This window comes from Lynx canadensis, chromosome E1 (assembly GCF_007474595.2).
Source record: "Lynx canadensis isolate LIC74 chromosome E1, mLynCan4.pri.v2, whole genome shotgun sequence".
NCBI lineage: Eukaryota > Metazoa > Chordata > Mammalia > Carnivora > Felidae > Lynx > Lynx canadensis.
This window is the reverse complement of record NC_044316.2, coordinates 45,078,378-45,103,733: the sequence shown is the minus strand read 5'-3', so window position 1 is coordinate 45,103,733 and position 25,356 is coordinate 45,078,378. Positions and strand designations below refer to the sequence as shown.

General features: G+C 38.6%; 1 protein-coding gene across 3 annotated transcripts in view; it reads right to left on the bottom strand.

Moving 5' to 3' along the window:
- Nucleotides 1-25,356, bottom strand: part of TANC2 (tetratricopeptide repeat, ankyrin repeat and coiled-coil containing 2) — a 383,338-nt gene that overhangs the window by 103,470 nt on the left and 254,512 nt on the right. The window lies entirely within an intron of this gene.

Genomic DNA, 25,356 nt, shown 5'->3' with positions numbered 1-25,356 from the left:
CATCCAGGTGGCTTAAAGCATCAGCTTTTTACCAACCAGTAAGGATGTATTTCACTATTTAACAACTAATAGGACCATATCAGTACATATCAGTCCTGCAGAAAGCAATGCAAAGACGATGTGTCTGCTTTTTAAAAAGATACCAGTGAAAAATAGCAATTCCTTTAAGTTCACGATGATATTTTTCTTTTTAATTTGGTAGATATATTAGTATAAGCAGAGCCCATAAAAGCTCTGATAGTTTAAAAAGTCTTCAACATGCTTAGCAGTCAAGGAAGCAGAAACCAAACTATGACCTCAGGTCTTTGCTCCTCTACTGCCTGTATTCATGCCAATTTAAAAAAAAAAAAAAAAAAAAAAAAGAGTTTTGGCCTATACACACATCTTGGAGACAACAGATCCTACCACTTTTCTCAAGATGTTTTTCTGTGCGTATGTAGTTGTAGGATGTGCTAACAGCCAAGCATGAGCTCTACTTTTAATAGTTTTCTAAAAATGCATAATAGGTGTAACTTGCTTTCAAAGATCAACCTTCTAATTATATTAACGGTAAAAACAAGTCCTGACTGACCTTCCTTATCTGGGTTAAGTGCCCTCCTAACTGTTCAGAGAGTAGCTCTAAGATGTATCATTTTATCTGTCTAGAACCAGGTGTTTTTTTATTTATTTTTATTTTTTTTTAAGTAAGCTCAATGCCCTGTCCCAGTGTGGGGCTTCAACTCACACCCTGAGATCAAGTCACATGTTTTTCTGATTGAGCCAGCCAGTGCCCCAGGGTCACATATTTTATTTTTGTATCTTTAACTTTAAGCACAGTGTTTTGACACATAGTAGGCACGCAATATATGCTTACTGAAAGAATTAATTAAAAATAAGGTATTGTACTCTAATCCCATTTTACATTTTGGAGCATAAAAGGCCAGGGGAAGGGGATGAGGGCAAGAGAAAGGGAAATCATAAGGGGGTAAATGAGATCTATTTATACTGCTTATATTATTCTAGAACATACTTAAACCACTTATACATCATCAAATGGGATCTAGAGATGGTGGCTTACTTGAGAAAATCTGCTCGCAAGTTAAGTATACATGTATTAGACTCTCATTTAAAATTCTCTGAAAGCTATTAGAATGATTACTTTGCATTAAAAAAAGATAACAATTCCAAAAATAGTGCAAATAATTAAAAATACAAAGCCAAACTTTAAAAAGAGAAGAAAATAGTTTCCCATATCAGTTTTAAAATGTCCCAAATTTTCACTAAAAAAAAGGGGGAGCTGTGGAGCTTCAGCTACATAATCGCTTATAAGTTCCTGATTCTCATCTCTTTACCGAAACTTACACTTTTAAAATTACTAACTCTAAGCTGATATAACGCTGTATGTTAACTAACTGGACTTAAAGACTTAAAAAAAAAAATCCATAACTATAATTACAGAATTCAGTGAAAAATTTGACTTTAACTTGCTAAATATATTCTTTTAATTTCTAATTCTTGTAGCTTATAGTCTATTTCACCTTTCTTAAACATTACTTTATTGAGCTATACTTCATAGATCATAAAATTCACCCTTTTAAAGTATACAATTCAGTGGTTTTCAGTACAGTTGACCCTTGAACAACATGCGGGTTAGGGGAACTGATGCCTCTTGGAGTTGAAAATCCACAGGTTAACTTTTGATGCCCCCTAAAACTTTACTATATATTTCTGGTAACATAAACAGTCAATTAACCTATATTTTGTATGTTATACATACTATACGCTATATTCTTACAATAAAGTAAGCTGGAGAAAAGAAAATGTTAGTAAGAAAATCATAAAGAGGAGAAAATACATGTACAGTACTGTCTACAAAAGTGAACCAGCACAGTTCAAATCTGTGTTGCTCAAGGGTCAACTACACATTCACAAAATTGTGCAACCATCACTATTGAATCCCTGAACATTTCTATCATCCCCCAAAGAAAACTCTATACTCATTAGCTGTGACTCCATAGTCCCCCTTCCTTCCAGCCCCTGGCAACCAGAGACCTCCTGTCTTTACAGATTTGCCTATTCTGGACATACAGATTTGCCTATTCTGGACAATAAACATTATGTAATATGTGTCCGTTTGTGTCTAGCTCACTTAGAATAATGTTTTTGAGGTTCATTCATGTTGAAGCATGTATCAGGACTTTATTCTTGTTATTGTTGAGTAATATTCCATTATGTGGCTACATCACCTTTTGTTTATCAATTTATCTGGCAAGTAATCTGATTTGTTTCCACTTTTTGGCTATTATGAATTATGCCGGTATAAACATTCACGTACAAGTTTTTGTGTACATATGTTTTCAGTTCTCTTGGGTGTGTATCTACGAGTGGTACTGCTGAGTCACTTGGAAACTCTATGTTTAACTTTTTGAGAAACTGCCAAACTGTTCTATTTTGCTTTTGCTATTTTTTACAGAAGTAATATATATTCACTATAGAAAATTTTAGGAATAGCAGATAAACAAGATAATAATTGTACTCCCAGTAGCCAGAGAGAAACATTATTCGCATATATTCTGAGTTTTTCTCTGTACCACAAATACTTATTTTAAAAACCTCAAATGAGATCATACTATAGATCCTGTTTCATAATCTGCTTTTTTTCACTTAGCAATTCCAAAGTTCTGAAAAAGTTGATTCTGTCAGACGTGCCAGCTTAGTGGTTGCTTCCGTGGTGGGACTGATTCCTGGAACTCCTTACTCCACCGCTTTCCATGTCACTTGATAGTAGGTGACTGCTACCCACTTGGAGCTTCCAGGGCACCTGAGTGTGCTCAGTGGGCACCCAGAGAGTTACTCTGAGCTCAGGGTGAGCAGTGATAGGATTCCCCGGGAGGAATGAAAATAGGTCAGTTGGCTTGAGGTGAGTCTAACTAGGCCTAGCGAGACCTAAAGTCACACAGCTGGTTTCAGAACTAGAAATAAAACCTAATTCTGGCTCAAAAATCCAGGCTTTGTCTATTATGTTGTAGCTGCTCTATAGGATGTCACTTTAAATCTGAAAGTGACATGAATGATCCCATGGATGACCAGGATTGATTAGGCTTAGCTGATGGGCTAAGCTGTCTTCTTTCTCTTTCACCTCTCCTGTGCTTCCCTTTAGGAAGTACATGTTTGGCCGGAAATGACCTTTCCAGAGAGAGAACAGCTGTAGAAACTTTCATTTGATTTCTGAACTAACAGACTTATCTCTTCAGGTCCAAGATTACTTTATATTTTGTATCAAAAGGGGCTTTCGTGAACATGACCAATGCTAATTTATAATATGGAGTATGCAATTGAAATTGCAATTGAAATGCTTAAGTTTTTGAGAAAAATTCTCTTAAGATAACTTGTTCTCCTGTTGACGTAATCTCTCATCATATTTTATTCTACTGAGAAAGCTCTGACATTTTAAAAAGTTATTTAAAAAATTTTCTAAAAATGTAATCAATTCACAAAAGCCTCAAGGGAAGAACAGATAAAATTAGCCCAGTACCATATGGTAAAACAACTGTAGATGCCAAGAACAGCCTAGAAACAATTTCTGTACCTCAGAACCTAAGGCTTTTGTCAGCTCTATATGATAAAAGAGAGCCCTACTTCCTATGTTCAACAATAAATTTAGGGCATACGAACAAGAAAGCACTTTGGCCTGCATTGTGGGACATGGAGGTAATGGATGTTCTCTGTGGAGTTCATATTCCTTAATAAATGTTTGTTTGGGGTACCAGCTGGCTTCCAAGAGATTTTCTAAGGCACAAACACTGAAATAATCTATGAGAAATTACCACTGCAACTACAGCTGAGCTAAGGGGAAAAAAATGAGCTAATCCATACCACTTAGTAATGTGTGTGGCTTTCTTACCCCTGGCACTCAAGAATTGGCAGTCCTCGGGCAGCAAGACCATCCCGTCCCTCTCAAAGCATTCTACTAAAGTATAGCAATATCCATAATTTACTTCAAAATTCATAAAAAAAGATGCATGGGTAAAGAGATGGGCAGTTGGACAGATGATAAGACAGAAAAGTGTTAATGATACAATCAAGGTGGTGCGTATATGAGTGCTGATTGTTAGGTTCTTTCTTTTTTGGTGTATCTGAAAATTTTCCTAATAAAACATTGAAGGAAAAAACATGGAAAGGAATCACATTTCAATATGACACACAAATAAGACAAGCTTTGGAAAGTAGTTTTTAAAAGGGTTTAATAACAACTCCAGACTCAGATGGGTGTGGGCACCTCTTCAGTGTGTGCATCTCTTCAATGCAAATCAGGCTTGAGGCAGACGAATGAGTTCTCTCTAGGAAACGGTCTCTGTGAGACCATCAATAAGTATAACTACACATCTAGGCTTATAGAGAAAATGGACCTTTCTTTCACTGAAGCAAAGTGTAAACATTAAAAAAACAATAACACAAAGTGCACTGAGGCTAACAGATCAGCTCTGCCCAAATGCAAGTACAAACAGCTGCAGTAAGTGGAAAAGGAGAAGGGGAAGTGGAGGCAAACGAGCTCTAACTGGACTTAGACTAAAGCATATTTACTCATGGAAAACAATCATGAATCATCCTAAAAGAAGTCAGTCCCAGGCCTGGCAGAAGAAAGGGTGTGTGTGATACAGCCAAGGCCTGGTGCAAACAGGAGCAGGGTTGTCTTTCCTAGCATTCTCCCACAATGACTGTAAAGTCTAGCCTGGAAGTACCTCTGTTCCTCTAACAAAGGATAGTTTCAGCCTCATCCTTAGGATTCAGGACATGTGTGCCCTTCTCGACACAAAGCAGAGAAACACATGTGCTTCAGACAAAACCTGATATCACCTCAGTCTCAAACATAAGTCAAAAAACATGCTTATTTTTTTCTTCAGAAATGCTTAAAGCAGGGCAGGAGTTGATTTGTCTACTGAATTTTGAGAAAGTTCACTCTACCATTTACAGGAGTCGAATCTCTTTAGGGTCTGTTGTTTATTCCGGCTGCTCTGGATAGGATTCCAGTAGGCAGCTATTCCTACACCAGGAAATGAGTTTCTAAAGAATGTAAAGCAATTTGAAGAAGGTCCTAAAAGACAATCTAAAGATAACAGTCTGAGAAACGTTCACTACAGATAACTGCTGTTTGAGAAAAAAAAAAAAAAAAGAAAAGAAAAGGTTAAATAAAGCAGAATCACTTTTCAGGTCAACAAGGAAACACAGCAGAGTAGGTAAAACTAGACTCAGAGCTAGGATCCCTCGGTGTGTATCCTGTCTCTGTTACTTACTGGCTGTGTGACCTTAGGACAATTACTTGTGCTCCTGAGATCTCAGTTTTCCTCATTTTAAAAGTAGGGATAACAATGATACTGTGGGGATTAAATGAGTTAATATATGTGACATATATTAGGAATATACTAGGAAAGTATCTGGTGGTTAACTGCGTTAGCTGCTACCACCATCGACACCATCAAGACAAAAAGACATCCAGAGTAACCATAACCACCCCCCCTTTCCCTGACACATTCATTTAAAACAAAACTCAGAAAAAGGATACTGAGAACATACTGACTCTCTTTAAACCCTCTTCCCTTCTTCCTTTTACTACCCAACATTGTGAAAGAGCCCTGTTTGCTCTCTTCACTTGCGCAGCAATCGTGCATTCTAGCCTGACTTCCTCTCATATTATTCAGCAGTATATCTGCTGAGACTGTTTTGGTTTAAAGTCACTGAAGTATGATTGTATGAAGTATAATTGTTAAGTATGATGATTTCTTTTCCCAGTCCTTATGCTTCCTAATCACTCCTCAGTCTTTAACACTTTTAACTAATCCCCACTTTTTGAAATACATTCCTCTCTTAGGCTTAACATGACAATATTTTCTTCTAGTTCTTTTTTTTTTTTTTAAGTATTTATTTGTTCACTTAAGTAATCTCTACACCCAACATGGGGCTCGAACTCATGACCTTGAAATCTTCTGACTGAACCAGCCAGGCGCCCCTCTTCTACTTTTTTAGTCCTCTCCTTCTGATGTATCTTTAATAGTTCCTCCTCTTCTGCCCATCCCTAAGATAATGCCAATACTAGGTTCTATATTTCATTGTTTTGTTCTTTGTGATCTCCCTGGATAGTCTCAAAGGAATAGACTAATAGCTTTCACAACTATCTAAGTGGTGATGGTTTGTATTTCTATTCCAGACCTCATTCCCACACTCCTACACAGCATGTCCAACTATTTACAAAAGTTATCCTATTTGGCTTTCTGATAGAAACCTCAAACTTCAAATGTTTCAAAGTTATTGTCTCACTCACCTTAATCTTTCTATTCCATTTATTAATAACTCAGTTAATGAAGTATCACCCATTTGCCTGGTCTTCCCAGATAGAAACTCGGCACTCATCAGGATTTCTTCTTCCTTAACCTTTACATCTAATTTGTCACAAGTCCTCTCAATAGTTCTTGAGGACTATTTCTCAGATATAATTCATTTTTTTCTTTCCTATTCCACTGCTACTAGAGTGGCGTACCCTTGGAGGAGGTGCTGATCACTCTAAGTCTCAGTTTTGTCATCTGTAAAACGAGGATAAGAAGAGTATCTACCCCATTAGGTTAAATGAGAACATGTATGTTAAGTTCTTAGCTTAGAATCTTAATCCTCAATGAATGTCAGTCACATAGTTTAGGTTCTCAACATCTCTTGCTTTTACTATATCCTTAAAGAGGCTTTTATTCCTCCCATATATAGAGCTACCAAATCTCTAACATGATCATGTCAACCTCCCACAAGTCGTCATCTCACCCTATGTTAATCACCGAGCCTATTAAGTCCTTATTAACTAGTACAGTTCTTGTCATTCGGTAGGTATATTCAATAACATTTAACAAATGAATTCATGAATGAAAATAGTTAATATGGATTTTCCATCCTTAACCACAGGGAAATATGTATACACTTTGCTTTGGTAGAACAGGAGGGCTTGAGGGAGGCAGTTATAGGATGCAAATAGAGGTCTTTGAAAATCACTGCTCTGTACTATAATAATAAAAAGAAATGGATCATTTGTTTGGCACCTTTCAGGGATACATTTCTGTTTAAAGGCAACTATCATAAACCAGTGGACCATTAAATAGCAGGACAAAGAAGAAACAAATGTTATTTTCCAAGCTCTGTGAATATCACAGGAAGGCCTGGATATTGACCAAAGCACCACAATCAAGAATACTATTCCTACAGGAAGCTGGGTGAAGGGAGGAAATAGTGTCTTAGAGCTAACGCCCAGAGAGGACAGGATAGCTAGCTATTTCAGAGAGGACAGGATAGCTATTTCTTTAAAAAAAATTTTTTTTAACGTTTATATATTTTTGAGAGAGAGAGAGAGACCAAGCATGAGTGGAGGAGGGGCAGAGAGAGAGGGAGACACAGAATTCCAAGCAGGCTTCAGGCTCTGAGCTGTCAGCACAGAGCCCGACGTGGGGCTCAAACTCACAACTGTAAGATCACAACCTGAGCCGAAGTCAGACACTTAACCGACTGAGCCACCCAGGCACCCTATGGATAGATATTTCTAAAGACTATTCTTGTTTTCTTTTAGAAAAGTTACTGAGAAAGCTGGAGCCACACAAATCAGTTTAGTAACTGAAGTCTTGTAACGCTACATGTAAGATTTATTCTTGTGCTAGAAATGACCATATTTAATTCTGCATCACTACATGTACAATACATAGTTTAGTTCAGAGAACTCAATTCTAACTACCAAGCTAGTCATTTTCTTTTTAAAGTATATATGTATTTTTTAATAATTATTTATTTTTGAGAGAGAGAGAGAGAGAGCGAGCGCGCAGGGGAGGGGCAGACAGCGAAGGAGACATACAATACGAAGCAGGCTCTAGGCTCTGAGCTGTCTGCAAAGAGCCTGATGGGGGGCTCAAACTCATGAACCGTGAGATTATGACCTGAGCCAAAGTCAGTCACTTAACTGACTGAGCCACCCAGGCACCCCTCAAGCCAGTCATTTTCTTTTTTTTTTTTTTATTATATGAAATTTATTGTCAAATTAGGTTTCCATACAACACCCAGTGCTCATCCCAAAAGATGCCCTCTTCAATGCCCATCACCTACCCTCCCCTCAAGCCAGTCATTTTCTAATGAGAGATGAGTTTATGCTCTGGTCCACTTCCCCTATAATTTTCTTTTTAAAACTATGACATGAATTTCTATTCCTGCCCAAGATGGTGTGAAAAGGACTATATTTACCCTCCTACCCAAAGCAATCCCCAAACAGACTTCTAAACAAAGTATATAAAACAATGGTTTTCAAGACACTAGACATAGTCAATGAAAAATAATGATTCCTGAGACAGGGAAAACAAATAGGCAAATCCTATGCTCACTTACTGCCTTAAAAGAATTTCCAGACCATGATGTAGGGAGGGAAAACCCAGTCTGATGCTGGCAGACTCCCTGAGTTGAGGATACGGAACTGAGAATTCAGCAAGACCAAGGCAGCAAATGTTCAAAGGAAAGAGTTCTGAGAAGGTGAGAGCAAAACAGTGATAATTGTGGAGATGTGTGAAAAGTACAGTACTGATTAGCACATATATGTGAGAAAATTGCCCAAAGCCAGGAAATGACCTATCCAAGAGGATTAGAGGGAAAACAGCCTGCTGCTTTCATAGGGCCAGAAATAGTGCCTGTTACTTGCAGCCAGAATGGAAAACCTCACAATTTACAGGACACTGGCTAGGATATCCAGAAAGGTCTTGTCTCAGCAGTATAGAAATTTAAGACCTATAATAAATATTGTTCTGGGTCTACTCAACAAATCTTAAGGACCCAAAATTAATCATATTGTTTTCAAATAACTTCAACATTCCTGAAAAAAGTTGAAGCATATTTATAAGAATACAGGGGCACCTGGGTGGCTCAGGTGGTCGGACATCTGACTTTGGCTCAGGTTGTGATCTTATGGGCCCTGTGCTGACAGTTGGGAGCCTGGAGCCTGCTTCGGATTCTAGGTCTCCCTCTCTCTCTGCCCCTCCCCCACTCGGCTCTCTCTCTCAAAAATAAACATTAAAAAATTTTTTAAAAAAAGAATACAAAAATATCTAACATTCAGTAAGGTAAAATCTACTATGTCTGGCATCCAAACAAAGATTGTTAGGCATGCAGAGAGGCAGGAAAAAAAGAACCACAATTAGGAGAAAAATCAATCAAGTGAAACTGATCCAGAACTGACACTGATGTTAGAATTATCAGAGAAAGATATTAAAATAGTAATTATAACAATATTCTATGTGTTCAAAAGTAGGGATATGGGAGATACAAAAGACCGAAGTGAACTGTCAGGAAAAAAAACCTACAACAACAGAAATGAAAAATATACTAGATGAAATTACTGATTTAACAGTACAGAAGAAAGGATGAGTGACTTTAAAGACATAGGAATATGAACTATCCAAAATTAAACATACAGAGAAAAAACATCCTCTAAAATAAAAAAAGCATCCGTGAACTGTGAGACAACTCCAAGTGGGCAAATATAACTAGTAAGGTGGGTGACAAAAAAATATATTTAAAGAAATCATAGCTATAAGATTTCTAAATCTGATGAAAGCTATAAACTCACAGATCCAAGAAGTTCAATGAGCCCAAAGTCCAAGACATATGAAGAAAATGACAAGGCACGACATAATCAAATTACTCAAAACCAGAGATAAAAAGAAAAATCTTAAAAGCAGCCACAGAATAAAAAGACATATGAAGTACAGAGGAACAAAAGATAAGGATGACAGCAGATTTCTGGTCAGAAACAATGCAAATAAGAAGACAGTGGATCAAGAAGTTGCTGTGGGCAAGATCAAAGAGGTTTTTGCCTGCTTTCTCCTCGAGGATTTGGATGGCTTCCTGTCTTACACTGAGGTCTTTCATCCATTTTGAGTTTATTTTTGTGTATGGTGTAAGAAAGTGGTCCAGGTTCATTTTTCTGCATGTCGCTGTCCAGTTTTCCCAGCACCACTTGCTGAAGAGACTGTCCTTATGCCATTGGTTATTCTTTTCCTGCTCTGTCAAAGATTAGTTGGCCATACATTTGTGGGTCCATTTCTGGGTTCTCTATTCTGTTCCATTGATCTGAGTGTCTGTTCTTGCGCCAGTACCATACTGTCTTGATGATTACAGCTTTGTAGTATAGCTTTGACCTTGCCCGCAGCAACTTCTTACTCAACATGTCTCCAGAGGCAAGGGAAACAAAAGCAAAAATGAACTATTGGGACCTCATCAAAAATAAAAAGCTTCTGCACAGTGAAGGAAACAATCAGCAAAATTAAAAGGTAACCCACAGAATGGGAGAAGATATCTGCAAACGATATATCAGATGAAGGGTTAGTATCCAAAATGTATAAAGAACTTATCAAACTCAATACCCAAAAAACAAAGAATCCAGTGAAGAAATGGGCAAAAAGACATGAATAGACACTTCTCCAAGGAAGACATCAAGATGGCCAACCGACACATGAAAAAATGCTCAACATCATTCATCATCAGGGAAATACAAATCAAAACCACAATGAGATACCACCTTACACCTGTCAGAATGGCTAACATTAACAACTCAGGCAACAACAGATGTTGGCGAGGATGCAGAGAAAGAGGATCTCTTTTGCATTGTTGGTGGCAATGCAAGCTGGTGCAGCTACTCTGGAGAACAGTATGGAGGTTCCTCAAAAAACTAAAAATAGAACTACCCTATGACCCAGAAATTGCACTATTAGGCATTTATCCAAGGGATACAGGTGTGCTGTTTCGAAGGGACACATGCACCCCCATGTTTATAGCAGCACTATCAGCAATAGCCAAAGTATGGGAAGAGCCCAAATGTCCATCGATGGATAAATGGATAAAGAAGATGTGTTGTTTGTATATATATATGGGCTAAATGGGTAAGGGGCATTAAGGAATCTACTCCTGAAATCTTGTTTCACATTTGCTAACTCATTTGGATGTAAATTAAAAAAAAAAAAAAAGGAAGACATTGGAACTACAGCTTTAAATTATAGAAAGGAAAAAAAACTTCTTAAAATTATATACCCAGTGAAAATTTAAATTTATCTTTCCAAAGTAATGGTGAAATAAAGACTTTTTCAGAAATATAAAAGCTGAAAAGATTAATCAGCTGCAGATCCACAATACAAGAAATGTTAAAAGTCCTCCAGGCAGAAGCAAAATGTCACTGGGTAGAAATATGGATTAACACAAAGAAATGAAGAACACCAGAAATGAGAATTACAAATCTTAAAAAAATTCTTTGGAGGGGGAGGGAAGATGGCGGCGTAGGAGGACGCTGGGCTCACCGCGCGTCCTGCTGATCACTTAGATTCCACCTACACCTGCCTAAATAACCCAGAAAACAGCCAGAAGATTAGCAGAACGGAGTCGCCGGACCCAAGCGCAGACGAGAGGCCCACGGAAGAGGGTAGGAAGGGCGGCGAGGCGGTGCGCGCTCCACGGACTGGCGGGAGGGAGCCGGGGCGGAGGGGCGGCTCGCAGGCCAAGCAGAGCCCCCGAGTGTGGCTGGCAAAAGTGGAGGGGCCTGATGGACTGTGTTCCGACAGCAAGCGCGACTTAGCGTCTGGGAGGTCATAAGTTAACAGCTCTGCTCGGAAAGCGGGAAGGCTGGAGGACAAAGGGAGGGTGAGCTGCGGAGCCCCCGGACGACAGAGCTCAGTTTGGCGGGGAACAAAGGCGCTCGCCAGCGCCATCTCCCCCGCCCATCCCCCAGCCAAAATCCCAAAGGGAACCGGTTCCGGCCAGGGAAATTGCTCGCTCCGCACAAACACCCAACTCTGTGCTTCTGCGGAGCCAAACCTCCGGCAGCGGATCTGACTCCCTCCGGCTGCCACAGGGCCCCTCCTGAAGTGGATCACCTAAGGAGAAGCGAGCTAAGCCTGCCTCCCCTGCCGCCGTGCACCTTGCCTTCCCACCCCAGCTAATACGCCAGATCCCCAGCATCACAAGCCTGGCAGTGTGCAAGTAGCCCAGATGGGCCACGCCACCCCACAGTGAATCCCGCCCCTAGGAGAGGGGAAGAGAAGGCACACACCAATCTGACTGTGGCCCCAGCGGTGGGCTGGGGGCAGACATTAGGTCGGACAGCGGCCCCGCCCACCAACTCCAGTTATACACCACAGCACAGGGGAAGTGCCCTGCAGGCCCTCACCACACCAGGGACTATCCAAAATGACCAAGCGGAAGAATTCCCCTCAGAAGAATCTCCAGGAAATAACAACAGCTAATGAGCTGATCAAAAAGGATTTAAATAATATAACAGAAAGTGAATTTAGAATAATAGTCATAAAATTAATCGCTGGGCTGGAAAACAGTATACAGGACAGCAGAGAATCTCTTGCTACAGAGATCAAGGGACTAAGGAACAGTCACGAGGAGCTGAAAAACGCTTTAAAGGAAATGCAAAACAAAATGCAAACCACCACAGCTCGGATGGAAGAGGCAGAGGAGAGAATAGGTGAACTAGAAGATAAAGTTATGGAAAAAGAGGAAGCTGAGAAAAAGAGAGATAAAAAAATCCAGGAGTATGAGGGGAAAATTAGAGAACTAAGTGATACACTAAAAAGAAATAATATACGCATAATTGGTATCCCAGAGGAGGAAGAGAGAGGGAAAGGTGCTGAAGGGGTACTTGAAGAAATCATAGCTGAGAACTTCCCAGATCTGGGGAAGGAAAAAGGCATTGAAATCCAAGAGGCACAGAGAACTCCCTTCAGACGTAACTTGAATCGATCTTCTGCACGACATATCATAGTGAAACTGGCAAAATACAAGGATAAAGAGAAAATTCTGAAAGCAGCAAGGGGTAAACGTGCCCTCACATATAAAGGGAGACCTATAAGACTCGTGACTGATCTCTCTTTTGAAACTTGGCAGGCCAGAAAGAATTGGCACGAGATTTTCAGGGTGCTAGACAGCAAAAATATGCAGCCGAGAATCCTTTATCCAGCAAGTCTGTCATTTAGAATAGAAGGAGAGATAAAGGTCTTCCCAAACAAACAAAAACTGAAGGAATTTGTCACCACTAAACCAGCCCTACAAGAGATCCTAAGGGGGACCCTGTGAGACAAAGTACCAGAGACATCACTACAAGCATAAAACATACAGACACCACAATGACTCTAAACCCGTATCTTTCTATAATAACACTGAATGTACATGGATTAAATGCGCCAACCAAAAGACATAGGGTATCAGAATGGATAAAAAAACAAGACCCATCTATTTGCTGTCTACAAGAGACTCATTTTAGACCTGAGGACACCTTCAGATTGAGAGTGAGGGGATGGAGAACTATTTATCATGCTACTGGAACCCAAAAGAAAGCTGGAGTAGCCATACTTATATCAGACAAACTAGACTTTAAATTAAAGGCTGTAACAAGAGATGAAGAAGGACATTATATAATAGTTACAGGGTCTATCCATCAGGAAGAGCTAACAATTATAAATGTCTATGCGCCGAATACCGGAGCCCCCAAGTATATAAAACAATTACTCATAAACAGAAGCAACCTTATTGATAAGAATGTGGTAATTGCAGGGGACTTTAACACCCCACTTACAGAAATGGATAGATCATCTAGACACACGGTCAATAAAGAAACAAAGGCCCTGAATGAGACATTGGATCAGATGGACTTGACAGATATATTTAGAACTCTGCATCCCAAAGCAACAGAATATACTTTCTTCTCGAGTGCACATGGAACATTCTCCAAGATAGATCATATACTGGGTCACAAAACAGCCCTTCATAAGTTTACAAGAATTGAAATTATACCATGCATACTTTCAGACCACAATGCTATGAAGCTTGAAATCAACCACAGGAAAAAGTCTGGAAAACCTCCAAAAGCATGGAGGTTAAAGAACACCCTACTAACGAATGAGTGGGTCAACCAGGCAATTAGAGAAGAAATTAAAAAATATATGGAAACAAACGAAAATGAAAATACAACAATCCAAACGCTTTGGGACGCAGCGAAGGCAGTCCTGAGAGGAAAATACATTGCAATCCAGGCCTATCTCAAGAAACAAGAAAAATCCCAAATACAAAATCTAACAGCACACCTAAAGGAAATAGAAGCAGAACAGCAAAGGCAGCCTAAACCCAGTAGAAGAAGAGAAATAATAAAGATCAGAGCAGAAATAAACAATATAGAATCTAAAAAAACTGTAGAGCAGATCAACGAAACCAAGAGTTGGTTTTTTGAAAAAATAAACAAAATTGATAAACCTCTAGCCAGGCTTCTCAAAAAGAAAAGGGAGATGACCCAAATAGATAAAACCATGAATGAAAATGGAATTATTACAACCAATCCCTCAGAGATACAAACAATTATCAGGGAATACTATGAAAAATTATATGCCAACAAATTGGACAACCTGGAAGAAATGGACACATTCCTGAACGCCCACACTCTTCCAAAACTCAATCAGGAGGAAATAGAAAGCTTGAACAGACCCATAACCAGCGAAGAAATTGAATCGGTTATCAAAAATCTCCCAACAAATAAGAGTCCAGGACCAGATGGCTTCCCAGGGGAGTTCTACCAGACGTTTAAAGCAGAGATAATACCTATCCTTCTCAAGCTATTCCAAGAAATAGAAAGGGAAGGAAAACTTCCAGACTCATTCTATGAAGCCAGTATTACTTTGATTCCTAAACCAGACAGAGACCCAGTAAAAAAAGAGAACTACAGGCCAATATCCCTGATGAATATGGATGCAAAAATTCTCAATAAGATACTAGCAAATCGAATTCAACAGCATATAAAAAGAATTATTCACCATGATCAAGTGGGATTCATTCCTGGGAGGCAGGGCTGGTTCAACATTCGCAAATCAATCAACGTGATACATCACATTAACAAAAAAAAAGAGAAGAACCATATGATCCTGTCAATCGATGCAGAAAAGGCCTTTGACAAAATCCAGCACCCTTTCTTAATAAAAACCCTTGAGAAAGTTGGGATAGAAGGAACATACTTAAAGATCATAAAAGCCATTTATGAAAAGCCCACAGCTAACATCATCCTCAATGGGGAAAAACTGAGAGCTTTTTCCCTGAGATCAGGAATACGACAGGGATGCCCACTCTCACCGCTGTTGTTTAACATAGTGCTGGAAGTTCTAGCATCAGCAATCAGACAACAAAAGGAAATCAAAGGCATCAAAATTGGCAAAGATGAAGTCAAGCTTTCGCTTTTTGCAGATGACATATTATACATGGAAAATCCGATAGACTCCACCAAAAGTCTGCTAGAACTGATACATGAATTCAGCAAAGTTGCAGGATACAAAATCAATGTACAGAAATCAGTTGCATTCTTATACACTAACAATGAAGCAACAGAAAGACAAATAAAGAAACTGATCCCATTCACAATTGCACCAAGAAGCATAAAATACCTAGGAATAAATCTAACCAAAGATGTAAAGGATCTATATGCTGAAAACTATAGAAAGCTTATGAAGGTAATTGAAGAAGATTTAAAGAAATGGAAAGACATTCCCTGCTCATGGATTGGAAAAATAAATATTGTCAAAATGTCAATACTACCCAAAGCTATCTACACATTCAATGCAATCCCAATCAAAATTGCACCAGCATTCTTCTCAAAACTAGAACAAGCAATCCTAAAATTCATATGGAACCACAAAAGGCCCCGAATAGCCAAAGGAATTTTGAAGAAGAAGACCAAAGCAGGAGGCATCACAATCCCAGACTTTAGCCTCTACTACAAAGCTGTCATCATCAAGACAGCATGGTATTGGCACAAAAACAGACACATAGACCAATGGAATAGAATAGAAACCCCAGAACTAGACCCACAAACGTATGGCCAACTCATCTTTGACAAAGCAGGAAAGAACATCCAATGGAAAAAAGACAGCCTCTTTAACAAATGGTGCTGGGAGAACTGGACAGCAACATGCAGAAGGTTGAAACTAGACCACTTTCTCACACCATTTACAAAAATAAACTCAAAATGGATAAAGGACCTAAATGTGAGACAGGAAACCATCAAAACCTTAGAGGAGAAAGCAGGAAAAGACCTCTCTGACCTCAGCCGTAGCAATCTCTTACTCGACACATCCCCAAAGGCAAGGGAATTAAAAGCAAAAGTGAATTACTGGGACCTTATGAAGATAAAAAGCTTCTGCACAGCAAAGGAAACAACCAACAAAACTAAAAGGCAACCAACGGAATGGGAAAAGATATTTGCAAATGACATATCGGACAAAGGGCTAGTATCTAAAATCTATAAAGAGCTCACCAAACTCCACACCCGAAAAACAAATAACCCAGTGAAGAAATGGGCAGAAAACATGAATAGACACTTCTCTAAAGAAGACATCCAGATGGCCAACAGGCACATGAAAAGATGCTCAATGTCACTCCTTATCAGGGAAATACAAATCAAAACCACACTCAGGTATCACCTCACGCCAGTCAGAGTGGCCAAAATGAACAAATCAGGAGACTATAGATGCTGGAGAGGATGTGGAGAAACGGGAACCCTCTTGCACTGTTGGTGGGAATGCAAATTGGTGCAGCCGCTCTGGAAAGCAGTGTGGAGGTTCCTCAGAAAATTAAAAATAGACCTACCCTATGACCCAGCAATAGCACTGCTAGGAATTTATCCAAGGGATACAGGAGTACTGATGCATAGGGGCACTTGTACCCCAATGTTCATAGCAGCACTCTCAACAATAGCCAAATTATGGAAAGAGCCTAAATGTCCATCAACTGATGAATGGATAAAGAAATTGTGGTTTATATACACAATGGAATACTACGTGGCAATGAGAAAAAATGAAATATGGCCTTTTGTAGCAACGTGGATGGAACTGGAGAGTGTGATGCTAAGTGAAATAAGCCATACAGAGAAAGACAGATACCATATGGTTTCACTCTTATGTGGATCCTGAGAAACTTAACAGGAACCCATGGGGGAGGGGAAGGAAAAAAAAAAAAAAAGACGTTAGAGTGGGAGAGAGCCAAAGCATAAGAGACTCTTAAAAACTGAGAACAAACTGAGGGTTGATGGGGGGTGGGAGGGAGTGGAGGGTGGGTGATGGGTATTGAGGAGGGCACCTTTTGGGATGAGCACTGGGTGTTGTATGGAAACCAATTTGTCAATAAATTTCATATATATATATATTAAAAAAAATTCTTTGTGGTCTTTACAACAAATGGTGTTTGAACAATTGGATACCTATATGCAAACAACAACAACAACAAAACAAAAAACCCCAAAACAAAAACAAAACCCAACAACAAAACCTCAAAAAACCACTTTCACATATGTCATGCACCATATATAAAAATTAAAATTAATCATAGACCCCAATGTAAAACCTAAAATTGTAAAATTTCTGGAAGAAAATATAGGAGACAATATTTGCGACCTTTGGTTAGTCAAATAAACCTTAGACACAGCACAGCCATCATGACAAAAATTCTTAAACTGGATTTCTAAAAGCTTCAGTCCTTCAAAAGACACTGCTGAAGAGAATGAAAAGACAAGCCATACTATGAGAAAAAATATTTGCAAAGCCTATATCTGATAAAGGACTTATATCCAAACTATATAATAAACTCTCAAAACTCAATAACAAGAAAAGAAACCCAATAAAAAGTGGACAAAATATTTGAACAGATGCTTCTTCACCAAAGAAGAAACTCATTTGGTGGCAAATAAGCACACAAGATCATCAATATAAGTACAATGTCATACAGAGACAATGTCTCTACAACTTTCTCACCTGGCATGACTAAAACTTTACACCCATTGAATAGCAACTCATTTTCCCCTCCCTGCAGGCCCTAGCATCTGCCATTCTATTTTGTGCTTCGAGGAGTGTGACTACTTTAGATACCTTATATGAGTGAAATCATGTGGTATTTGTTCTCCTGTGGTTGGTTTAACTTAGCATAATGTCCTCAAAGTTCATCCATGTTTTAGCATGTGACAGTATTTCCTTCTTTTTTAATGGCTGAATAACATTCTACCGTATGTATATGGCACATTTTCTTTACACATTTATCCATCAATGGATATTTAGGTTCTTTCCACCTCTTAACGATTGTGAATAATGCTGGAATGAACATGGGAGTGCACATATCTCTTTGGGATTCTGATTTCAGGGTTTTTTTGATATATACCCAGGCGTGTGATTGCTGGATCATATGGTAGTTTTATCTTTAATTTTTTGAGGAACCATTGTGCTGCTTTCCATAGTGGCTGCACCATTTTGCCTTCCTAACAACAGTTACCAAGGGTTCCAATTTCTCTATCTCCTTGTCTTGTTCTTTTCTTTGTATATGTGTGTTTTCCAACAGCCATTCTAACAGGTGTGAGGTGATCTATCATTGTGATTTTCATTTTCATTTCCTTCACAAGTAGTGATGTTGAACATCTTTTCAAATACCTGTTGGCCACTTGTAGGTTTTCCTTGGAGAAATGTCTATCCAAGTCCTTTGCCCATTTTAAAAATCGGGTTATTAATTTTTTTGCTATTGAGTTACAGGAGTTCCTTATATATTTTGGATATCTACTCTTTATCAGCTATATGGTTTGCAAGTATTTTCTCTCATTCCACAAGTTGGCTTTTTACTCTCTTTTTAAGTACTCTAAAAAGATAACCATATATGTTTCATATTATAATTCAACTTTCCCCTCCTTATCTTAAACATAGTTTAATATGTTTATTTATCTATTTCTTCTTTGTTAATTACTCTACCTGTCCTTGTTATGGTTCAGTTAACTCAGCTAAAAACATACTGAGTTGCTGTCTGGGACTCTATATGGAAAAGGGTCTGACTGTACAGATTGTTGTATTAATTCTCAACTAGGATGGAAGTGATTTTAGTCCTTGTTTTTGAATAAGTTAATAAAATTCATTAAGTGCTGTCTAGGCAGTTTCTCATACATTATCTAATATATCTACTCCTTTAGTTCTTGTCCACCACCTGTTCTGTTTCATGGTCCATCTGGCAGTGTGCATTTTGAGGAACAGTATCAATAGAGTGAATTTTTAAGGTACTAACAAACCATAATCTGTCTTCTCCCAAACTACTTATTTTTCTGGTTTCTGTATTAGAGAAGGATGACAGCGATGATAACTGTAAGACAGAGAAATGACATTATCTGAGCTGCTTTTTAGAAGGATTAATCTGGCAAGCCAGGCATCAGCTTGATTCAAACATGGAAAAGACCAGAGGAGGGAGACAAGCTAATTAGCTGTACTGAGAATGGAGAACATGGGAAGAATGTGAGAACCTAGGAGAGTAGAATCCTCAGGGCATCATAAGTGACTGGATGTAGGAGATAATGAAGACAGTGATTCAAAGATGACTTCAAGAGTTAAAGCCAGGTGAGAGGAAAATTGGGGCACTATTAATAGAAATGGGGAAGTAGGAGCTAGTTTGGGCTGAGTCACACTGGTACCTTGTCTGATCAGAGCTGCCACAGTCATTGGCAGTTAGTGCTGATATGCAGTTCTCTCCCCCATACCTAATGCATTAGAGTCCTGAGTATCTACAATAAACCATTGTATTGTTACATTATTACATGACTTACTGCTTTTTATATTATACTGTCTATAACACTGTACAGTACCATGGTTAAGAGCACAGGCTCTGGAGTCTGCCAGGTATGAAATGAATCCTGGCACTGCCCATGACTAGACATGTAACCTTAGGCAAGTTATTTAACCTCTCTAAATCCTGTCTCCTTATTACCACTGCCTAGATCAAAGGGTTGTGAGGATTAAGTAAGAACACGTATAAAGCTCTTAGCACTGTCTCTACAAAGAATAAGAACTTCAGTAAATGCAAGCTATCATTTTTATATCTGTTTAAAAGTGTCCCATTCTCAACATTTGTCGTAACGTTTCAAGAAGTCCATTGTATCCTACTAATGCGGGGATAAAAAAGGGAAGAGGCTTATTTTACTCTAGTAAATAATACTTTGAGTCTCTGAATAACTGCATATTAAATTTCAGCTCTCTGACATAGGTCTTAAAGGAAAACATTTGTTGAGAAAAATCTGGAGTCACTGCTGACTGGAATTTTCGGGAAGGGAAGAAAGATCTCTGGAAAATAGTAAAAGAAATCGGGAAAACCTAACTCTCTCAAATGTCACTTTTTATTGGTTTCCTCATGTTGAATACCTCAAAATGTAGAGAAAATATAAAAACAGTAAAGCTTTTAAAATGTGAAACATTTTATAAAATAATTATGTAACTATGTCAACATAGTTTTGTGCTAGTAAATTGTTGGCCTTGAAGGTGAAACCTGAGATTTATTTTTATTGGAGCATCAAAACTGGTTAATTACTTGAAATTTAAGATTAAACAATTTTAAGTGAACATTCAGTGATGAAATAGCCATGGTCCTACAAAGGAAATTCTCCAGTTCTATATTTTGTTTTATCTTGGGAAGTTATTCCATAAAAAAACTTTTAGATACAAGATTGTAAAGCTTGTATCATTTTACAGAATCAAAAAATGTTTTTGCAAAGTGTTACCTAAGTAAATTTACTCGTGATATGATTACTTTAATAATATTTATTCACTTTTGGAGAAAATAGTGATAGATTAACTGGGAAGGCTATTCTTTAAACCTAATTTAGCTCAGGGGCGCCTGGGTGGCTCAATCGGTTAAGCATCCAGCTCTTGATTTCGTTTCAGGTCGTGGTCTCTTGCTTTGTGGGCTTGAGCCCTGAGTTGGGGTCCGTGCTATTTGGGATTCTCTCTCTCTGCCCCTCTCCTGCTTGTGTTCTCCCTTTCTCTTTCAAAATAAATAAATAAACTTAAAAAATTTGTTTAAATCTAATTTAGATCAAAACATCAAAATGTCATAATGGTTACTTATTTTTCTTTATTGCACTTAAGGTATTTAAGAATATTTTCAGGGGCGCCTGGGTGGCGCAGTCGGTTAAGCGTCCGACTTCAGCCAGGTCACGATCTCGCGGTGCGTGAGTTCGAGCCCCGCGTCGGGCTCTGGGCTGATGGCTCAGAGCCTGGAGCCTGTTTCCGATTCTGTGTCTCCCTCTCTCTCTGCCCCTCCCCTGTTCGTGCTCTGTCTCTCTCTGTCCCAAAAAATAAATAAACGTTGAAAAAAAAAATTTAAGAATATTTTCAGGGGCGCCTGGGTGGCGCAGTCGGTTAAGCGTCCGACTTCAGCCAGGTCACGATCTCGCGGTCCGTGAGTTCGAGCCCCGCGTCGGGCTCTGGGCTGACAGCTCAGAGCCTGTAGCCTGTTTTGGATTCTGTGTCTCCCTCTCTCTCTGACCCTCCCCTGCTCATGCTCTGTCTCTCTCTGTCTCAAAAATAAATAAATGTTAAAAAAAATTAAAAAAAAATATTTTCAGATTTATTCTTGCAGACTTATGATTAGAATCTCTCTCATGTTACTCCACAGGCTTTCTTTTCTCTAAGTAGTGTGTTATTATTTTTTTTAATGTTTTATTTATTTTTGAGAGAGAGACAGAGCACGAGCAGGGGTGGGGTGGAGAGAGAACGGGGGTGGCGCACAGAATCTGAAGCAGGCTCCAGGCTCTGAACTGTCAGCAGAGCCCGACATGGGGCTCGAACTCACAAACCGCGAGATCATCACCTGAGCTGAGGTTGGGCGCTTACCGACTGAGCCACCCAGGTGCCCCTAAGTAGCGTGTTATTTAATATGAGGAGTCAATCTGTGCCTATTATAAGACTATGTGTTTTACAGTCTCTTTCTTCTCTTAAAGTTATCTCTCCCTTGTGGGTCTTGTGAGGGAACTTTGTTGTATATTAGCTACTTTTTGAATTCTCACACTTTAAGATGAAATTTACCAAATAAGACTGGCTTACATAAAAACAAGATCTGTGCACCTATCTAGAGCTACTTTAACAAGTAGTGATCTGCTTTTAAAAAACCATACCCAGACTACTCCAAAAAGCATAGTTTCTAGCAGACATTCAAAGATATCCAGGTTGAATACTACATTTTCAAAATTTTTTTTAATATGAAATTTATTGTCAAATTGGTTTCCATACAACACCCAGTGCTCATCCCAACAGGCGTCCTCCTCAATATCCCTCACCCACCCATCCCTCCCTCCCACCCCCCATCAACCCTCAGTTTGTTCTCAGTTTTTAAGAGCTGGCTGGGGGTGCAAGGGTCAACTTCTTACAACTGAATATGACAATCTATGCATTTAATATTTACCTGCATGCAACCTTATCTTTGGATTTTAAATATAAAGAAATAAGTTTAATCTTGTAAAAACAAAACAATGAACAGTGAGAGAGAAGAGACTGATGGAAATATTCTCTTGTAAATGTGAGAGCCAGCCAGGTCATGATCAAGATGACTCACAACCTCAGGGGTGTGTGACTCAGTAGGCTAATGCAAGAATATTAGCTTCATGACATGCATCTTAGTCATCTTCATAAAGGATTCATTGTTTTGGAAAAGTAAGGGCCTCACAAATAGTGTGAAACACTGATTTTATTTGATGAAAATTCAATTCTTTGCTTTGACTAAGCCACGATAATTGTGGCAGGGTCAATTTCACAGAAATTCTGCCAATGAATCAGATTATCATTTGCACATATGCCCTCTCACCTAGTATCTATTAAAGCAGCTATTAACTAAATCCAATGCCTATGAATGGCCATTTAGTTACAGGATTCAGTACAAGTCCTAAGGAAATGAACATACATTGGGAAATAAGTTTTAGTTAGGAATGTGTAATTTCTTAAAGCAGGACAGTGTAATTATGATTTAGCATCAGGCAAGTTAGAGTATTACCATTAATAATCTACTGTTAATTTACCCCAAGTAGCTACTATTTGAGGTCAGTATGCTGTGATTTGCTTTGTGTATTTTAATTCTCCCTTGTCCTCTTTATATATTCATCATAAGATTTATTATATTTATCTTGGTGGGTGGGTGGATGAGCTAATGGGTGATGGGCATTAAGGAGGGCACTTGTTGGAATGAGCACTGGGTGTTTAAGTGATGAATCACTGGCTTCTTCTCCTGAAACCAATACTATACTGTATGTTAACTAACTTGAATTTAAATACATAAATTAAAAAAAAAGAGACTTAAAAAAAAGATTTATTACATTTATCTATAAAAACCAATAACCTTTATCCTTCCTTTTGCTCAGCAGCAAACTTAGTTTCTGTCTTTCTCGTGGAAGAAGATAGTCCATTAAGATGATCAGAAAGGGTGACAGGTTTCAGGTTGGTTACTTTAAGCATAACTCCACATTAACACAATGGTGATGAATTTTTTAAAATGGACCCCAAAATAATTTTAAAAACTTGAGTTAAAAACTTTAATAATGTTTCAAATTAATATCTCTCAAAGACATTAGGATTTGGGACTAGAAAAGGCACTTATGGTTGGTTAGCCAGCTATACATTCCACACTGGTACATAATCTGCTGTAACTATTTTATCATTAAAGCTCAGGTTCTTGGATGGTTGACAGCTAGGAATCTAGTAACTTGCTGCAGCGGGATCCTGGACAGTGCACTTAAATGACCTTTTCCCCATTGTTGGGCTGGGTATCTGGAAACATCAATTTCGGTAGAACAGTTGTTCAAAACAGCTGTCTTGAGAAGTAAAAAAAAGAGACTTTTTACTAATGAAGCAAATGTTAACTTTTTTAGAAATTTTAATTTTCTATTTTGTATTTTATCTCCCTTCTAGTCTTTTATTTTTTTTTCTTTGTGCAAATGTTAGTGTTAATACCCCACTTGTAGCTCAGATGTTATCCAGCAACTTCTGCTTCAGTGGTCAAAACACTATCATGATGATCAAACCATTGCAGTTATTATTAAGGTAACTATCAAATGAGCTATGCCTGTACTCTTTTTATTAATTCAAGCAAACATTTATTGCATATGTACTCTTTCTGGCATTAAGTGTTGAGTTTCATACAAAATGGTCAGTAGACAATTACAAAGCCACTGTGCATCAAACCTGGGAATAATCTGTAAGGTGTTAGTCACTGCACTGAAATAACACAACTAAAGAACATCAGTGAAAACAGGCTGGTCCTTCTAACACAAAGTTACCATAATAAATGCTAGTGATAAGATGAGTAAAGAATTATACACTGACAGCTTAGATAGAATTCCAGAACGAAGGTATCTCCTAAAACCTAAGTGAATTCAGGACAAATATTCAAAAAGTACTTGCAAACAAAGCTGGAAGAGTAGGGCCTGTCAGCTACAGGAGGTCCTGCAAGCTTAAAAGTGTAAAGAGCTGGGAAAAACTTAGGTAGACAAAGAAAGACAAATACCTCATGATTTCACTTATATTTAGAATCTAAAAACAAATGAACAAACATCTCTTAAATACAAAGAACAAACTGGTGGCCACCAGAGGGGAGGTGGGTAGGGGGATGGGTGAAATAGATAGAGGGGATTAAGAGGTACAAACTTCCAGTCATAAAATAATTAAGTCACGGAGATTAAAAGTACAGCTCTCTGCCTGTTCTCTTAAACAATGTGTTTATGAACAACTTCTAACCAATTCTAAAACTACACTTTTTTTGCATTTATGTAAATAGAATGTGTGGTCCTTAAACGTGTAAAGGCACTTATCTTCAACTGCAGTGGTACTCTCCAAACCAGTGGTTCTTTTTTTTTTTTTTTTTTCAACGTTTATTTATTTTTGGGACAGAGAGAGACAGAGCATGAACGGGGGAGGGGCAGAGAGAGAGGGAGACACAGAATCGGAAACAGGCTCCAGGCTCTGAGCCATCAGCCCAGAGCCTGACGTGGGGCTCGAACTCACGGACCGCGAGATCGTGACCTGGCTGAAGTCGGACGCTTAACCGACTGCGCCACCCAGGCGCCCCCAAACCAGTGGTTCTTAAAGTGTGATCTGGGGACCCCTGCGGGTTTTGAAGATACTTTCAAGGGCGTCCACAAAATAAAAACTATTTTCATAATACTAAAAGGTTATTGTATTTTTCCACACTCATTCTTTCCCAAGTACAGAAGAATTTTCCAGAGCTTATATGATTATTCACAAAGAACAGGTCTACTCTTGTTTTTTAAAAAATGAACAGATATTTTAACAATTTCTCAGTTTTAACTTCTAATATGGTAAATATCAATAGATATAACTCATATAGACACAAGCTTTTAGGGTCCTCAATAAACTTAAAAAAACTTTTGTTTATTTACTTAGAGAGTACACAAGTGAGGGGAGGGGTAGAGAGAGAAGAGAGAGAGAATCCCAGGTAGGCTCCACACTGACAGCGTGTGGGCTCGATCCCACAAACTCT